Source organism: Homalodisca vitripennis, chromosome 2 (genome assembly GCF_021130785.1).
Source record: "Homalodisca vitripennis isolate AUS2020 chromosome 2, UT_GWSS_2.1, whole genome shotgun sequence".
NCBI lineage: Eukaryota > Metazoa > Arthropoda > Insecta > Hemiptera > Cicadellidae > Homalodisca > Homalodisca vitripennis.
Window position 1 is genome coordinate 138006501 of NC_060208.1, and position 6000 is coordinate 138012500.

The 6000-nt window shown below is 30.5% G+C and overlaps 1 long non-coding RNA gene across 2 annotated transcripts in view; it reads right to left on the reverse strand.

Moving 5' to 3' along the window:
• Positions 1-6000, reverse strand: part of LOC124354797 — a 9803-nt gene that overhangs the window by 3595 nt on the left and 208 nt on the right. The window contains exons 2-3 of one of the 2 annotated variants that reach the window (XR_006921711.1): positions 2689-5398; positions 1567-1827 (exon numbers count right to left, since the gene is read on the reverse strand). This is a non-coding gene — a long non-coding RNA (uncharacterized LOC124354797). Of the gene's footprint in view, positions 1-1566; positions 1828-2688; positions 5399-6000 lie in introns of those variants that run through there. The other variant, XR_006921712.1, reaches the window with a different exon arrangement.

A 6000-nucleotide genomic window follows, 5' to 3' on the forward strand; every position in this document is an offset into this window, starting at 1 on the left:
CTATTTCTATCACACCCACTACACTCAATCTCTAAAATAAAGTAACAGTTACATTAGTCCAGGAGCTGAGAACTAATTTTCATTGTATACACACAACTGGTTTTCTTGAAATCAATTGAGAAATTTACCCTAAGAATGAAATTGATCATCAGCTGTGTGTGTGTTTGGCGGAGCTTGGAATGGGAGGGTATTAAAAGGGTTCAAATGAAGCTTGACACACTTAAAACCAACTGTCATAAATGTAAATAAATGTTGAATTACCCTCAGCTAACTATTTAAAGACCTTTAAGGTGGTGACCTGCAGTCTCATTATCTAGTTGTCTGACAGTAATATAATTCTTCTTTATCGATTTTATGAGTAACCAGGTTGTGAGCTTATTGTACAGTGCACATTGGCTCTGGCCCCTACACTATCTCTTATCAACAAACCTATCAATCAAATGTTTGTAAACAACAGAGTTAAAGCATTGGCAGTCACAATTGAAAAGACAGATCAAGGCTACAGTGGTTGGTTTGTCAAAATCAATGGAGTCCAAGGTCAAGCACAACAGTCAGCTGATTTATCAACTACTTAAATAGTGGCCTTGAACTGGCATTGGTTTTTAGTGTGGTTAACTATTAGTAACCAATTCGTATTGGACCTTCAAAACAAATATTTTCTGTTATTTCCTTTTAACCCTTTACAGGTCACTCAATTTGACTGAGAATGTACATGGTTAGGAAATCAACCATCTGAAAATGGATGGTGTGGGCAGTGGGCACCCTAAAAATGTTTGGAATATTTAGCTGAAACTTACTTAACTCTTATTGGTATTTGTACATAATGTTAAAAATGTTGTAATATTTAACTTTTATTTTAAGACTATGTTTAATTTTCAATCAGTTAGTGTTTAAGGTAAGAAGCTTTACCTCTATGGGCACTGGTTGAAATTTCAACCCCATTTTTATGAATGAAAAATAATTTTTTTTTATTATTTGTGTTCAATTATTTGTTTATTTATACATGAAAGCAAATTAGCTTATCTATGGAATATATAAAATACATAATTAAAACAAAATAATAGCATAATAATATAACTCTAATAATATAATCATATGGGTAGGCTACAGAATTAAAGCCTAAAATAAAGATAATTATTGTATTTTAAATTAGGATAAACATTATTTTTGTGACAATTAGATTATTATTGCAAAAATTTGTAAACACAAATAAAAACGAGAATTTTTCTCAATTTAGGTAAGACCGAAGTTTTAAACAACTGTACAAGATTTCAAATTAGGAAACCTAAAACTTTTTAAATTAACTAAAATATATGACTATAATCATAAAATTAAAAACTTGGACTTTTTCAATAACATTGTATATTATGTCTTACATTGTTATTGAAAATACTGACAAAATCACTATTCTTGTGGAATGGCGCAAAGCAATCCAAACAGAAGGGAATTTTTTGCTTTTTGCATTCAATTTGGTACCTCTTAGGCTTCTCTTTAGTACTACATCGAGCATGCAACGGCGATTTGATGAAGGTGTTGGAAGATGTATACCAACATATGCCAGTGATATCTCATCTACATTTTTCTATTGTTTATTTAAACTGTTTTTACAAGTAGGCATTTTTACGATCCAGCTGAGAAAATTTTTGGTCAACTCTTGGCCACATTCTTTTGGAGGGTTAATTGTTTAACTGAATCAATTTTTTTTATTTTGAAACCTATCTGTCTGGAATATAAAAATTGAATGCATCTTATTAATTTACTGTACTGCCCTGTACTGTATAATTGCATTTCCATTGCATCAGTGAGACATCGTGTTCAGATTCCATTCTATAAAAAACAAAAATAAACATGAAATCAAAACATTAGCTGGAAACATATTCTGATAAATATTTAAGCACTACATTTTACCAGCTTCTTCTTATTGGAAACTAAATGCTTAATATATGATCAAACACTCCAATAAATGAAAAATTGTTATTTTGTGAGGCCTTTCGTGCTCAAAGAACACATCGTCAGACCCACATAACTGAAATCTGGGTTCAGTTATGTGGGTCTGACGATGTGTTCTTTGAGCACGAAAGGCCTCACAAAATAACAATTTTTCTTTTATTGGAGTGTTTGATCATATATTAAGCATTCAAGCACTACTGCAACTAAAAATAAATGAGTTAAAATTTCATTTTAGGGAGAAATTATGCGCAAGCAAAACAATTTTAACATGTATTACTACTGTATTTTGTAAACTTAAATGTTTCTGTGTTGATTGGCACATGGATTACTAAAATATGTTAAAAACTATCAACTTATAATTTGCTAAAAACTTTGATGCATTTAAGATCCGTTGGATATCTCCAAAAAAGTTTAATTTTCATACTGTTAGGATTAAGTAAATACGAAATTCTGGTTATTGATGTCCAAACTAGAAGTATTGAAATATTTTATGTTATAAATAATTACCTGCTATTTTCTGGGTGAAAAATTATTATTGAAATTTCCTGATCTCAATAAAAGCTGCAAGCTAAACACCAGTTGAAATATCAACCATGTTTAATAAAATATTGTAATAGACTTGTTCATGTTCAAACCTGAACATTTTAACCAATGGCAGCATTATTCCTCAGCCAGTAGAATGGCTTTGAGGCTATAAAACCCATTTTCCTATAACTTTTCACTAAAAAATATACTTACTATCTGGTGGTTGAAATTTTGATTGTGAAATCTCCAAATATGTGTCATAGGAATCAACTTGGTGCTTGATATTTTAACTATAACCTGTAAAGGGATCAGTATAAATCTTTCTGATTGGTTAGAAGTGAACTGAATAGTAAGGACAGTGATTTGGAGTGATAAGAATTCCTTCAATCACAGATGGTTGTCCTTTTATTCATAAAAATTTTAAACAAATGAATCGAACAAATTGCTTTCACAATTATAGGAAATAATCATGGCTCTTATGTCAGAGATTCCTCACAATACCCATAAAACACCCAATGCACTTAAAAATAGATTTTATATTGTATGATAGTCTCAGTGTTATGACTGCAAGGAAGGAAGCAATGAAAACCCCCCTATCCATGGTCAATTGCCCCCTAGCCATGTTTATAAAAAAGCTTTAGATCTATTTTGATGTTTCATAGCCATAAAAAAACTCAAAATAGTTAGCTAAATATTTTTGTTTGTTTTATAAATACATCTTAATTTGTTGTAAATTGTTACTCATATGAACAGATACAGATTTTTATAAGTTTAACACATTGGACTGTGTTGGACGCACCTCTCGACTATCCCAACTGACCTAAAGTCAGTACATAACCCATGTCACAGTGAAGGTGTTACATAGCACATTTTGTAAGTTGAAAGCACCAAGAAAACCCAACAAAATAGGGTTTATAGAGAAGTAAAATATTCATTTTAATAAAATTACTGATTGTACGGGATGTTTTTGTTATTGGTAATCTAACTTTTCTTCACTTGGCAAACTCTATTAAAATCTATAATGGTAAATAAGGAAATATTTTAGTTTATACATAATGTGGTGCCCCTACTGCTGTAACAACTGTGTGCAATTGATGTTAAAAACCTTTACTTCATTGTGATACTGTTCTAATAGACAAAATTAAGAATACAAATTTCTACTGTTAAAGCAATCTGTTAAAGATATTCACCATTCAGTTGTGGCGGTTCAAAATATGTTACAAAATTGACCATTCTATTAATAACGTAACATACGAACCCATAATTTTTTCTTTATGATGTTAAACAGAAAGTTGGAAAAACAAACTTTTTGAATCTGTGTTTGTCCAACTGGAATCTATAAAAATGAATAGTAAATAGAGGTTTGAAGTAATGTTAAGAAAACATTGTGCATTATATTTAATTACACAAAATATATCGCTTATGGTGATGATCGCTCAGACAATACTCTGTCGCACTGATGATATCAAATCCAAGATCTATGATAAATGTTAATGTCAAATCCAAGATTCACAATAAATGTTTTAACTAAAATAGTTAGCATTTTTGTTTTCTAAAATTTAAAAAGCTTAATTAATCCTTTTAGAATCAGGGGTAGCGTCAGTAAAAGTTTCAATGTATAGATTTTACAGAATACACTTTGCTCCTGGTCTCTGGAGGGTTAAATCAGATCTGCTTATACATTTATTTCATGTTAATTTGGCTTCCTTTGTTTTCAAAAGGTGGATCATCGCAGATGTCAAATGCATTGAAATTTAAATATCATTGCATGATTTAAACCACTACAAATAAATAGTAAACATCCTTAATAGATTGATGTTAAGCAGATTGTTCATATGATTAGATCATTGGTAGTGTTTGGTGGTGGTGGGTAAGACCACTTGATGCATCACGTCATAACATCATTTTCTTTACAAATGGGTCTTGAGAAGATTGCTTCAAAATTTCAGTTTTCATTTTAAAGACTTTTAAACACAACCAGGTTATCAACATCACACTGCTTCATGTACTTTTTTCAGTTTTCACCCATCAAATATACTACCACTTAAGAAATCAAAAATTGCATTAGATTTCTTGTGTTTACCATTAAAATAACAGCAGATGTTAGATTGATTCACCACTTTCACCAAGATTGGCATAATTTCACTCTTTATCTCTTTCAGAATTTCCGTCAAAAATGTATTGTACAATTTAGACTTCAAGGTGTCATACACACCAATTGCCTCAATTGGTCCCACACATTTTAGAATACATGATGATCTTTCATTAGGAATAAAGACCAAGTCAACGGTGTCCAGTTTACATTCACTATTGTCATAATTAGTAGAGAGTGTCACATTTAGCAAGAAAGTATTCTTGAGCAGAATAAAAGATGAATGACCAAACAAGTTTAAGTCACTGTCATAATAATCGTACTTAAATTTGAGTATTTTAAATCTCAACTTTTGCACTAAAACTATTGCGGTATCTGTGTTTATAGAAACAAATGCATTTCCAAGTCTTCTCATTGAATCCATTCTTGAAATCACAGGATTTGTAGCAAAAAATCTTTTACCACTATTTCCTGTAGTGAGATTAAAATTCAACGAGTTGTTCTTCAGATAAAGTATTTTTTTATTCTCAAGTCGCATGTAAAGTGAAAATCTTCTACAAATGTATTCAAAGACTTGGTTTAATGTTCTGGTTAGTGGAAAGACTCTATCTACAGTGAGAATTTCACTGCTGTCAACATCTCGACTGTCACTACCCCAGTTACTGCGGCGACTATCCGATATATCCGTAGATCTGTCCTCATCATATGGATCAGTATGTGAGGCAGGTAGATCACTATCCATGATATGAGTTGTCCTCATCACCAACAACACCAGGGAGAGCAGCAGACTGCCTAGTACAGGCCATTTCAGATACGATATGGTCATACTGTCTAGGATAAACATTGGCGAACGTTAGGAACAAATTTGCATATGCCAAAATATAGCTTTATAGTATGATACATAATTATTATCAATTAAGTTAAATATAGTTTTAACTTGATACATAAAGTTCAGTACATTCCATGGCTCTTAATTCAAATTTAATTTTTTTTAAGTAAAAAGACAAACAATAAAATTATTTCAATTTGTTGAACCAGAGAACTGTGTTGTAAGTATAATCAAGAATTATTTTAAATGTGTAGCGAAAATCTAGTAAATTAAAAAAAAGAACAGAACTGACAATAAAATATATAAAAATAATAAAATATAAGATTATAACAAGTAAAATTAAAATAATTCAAGTACTTTTCTAGTGAATATAGTATATTTTAATTCAATAAAAACTGTAAGTAGAAGTGCCTAAATAAGACAGCACGTTACAGTATATAATAGACTTCCCATTTATGTCATTGTAGATGGTTCAACTCTTTGTTGTAGCTTTTTGTTTAGGTTAATTAATAATTACAACCCTATTATAGTTACTATTTAAACCATTCATATTCAATCATGTCCAATAAATAGTAAAAACAATACTTTCAGAAACAAACACTAT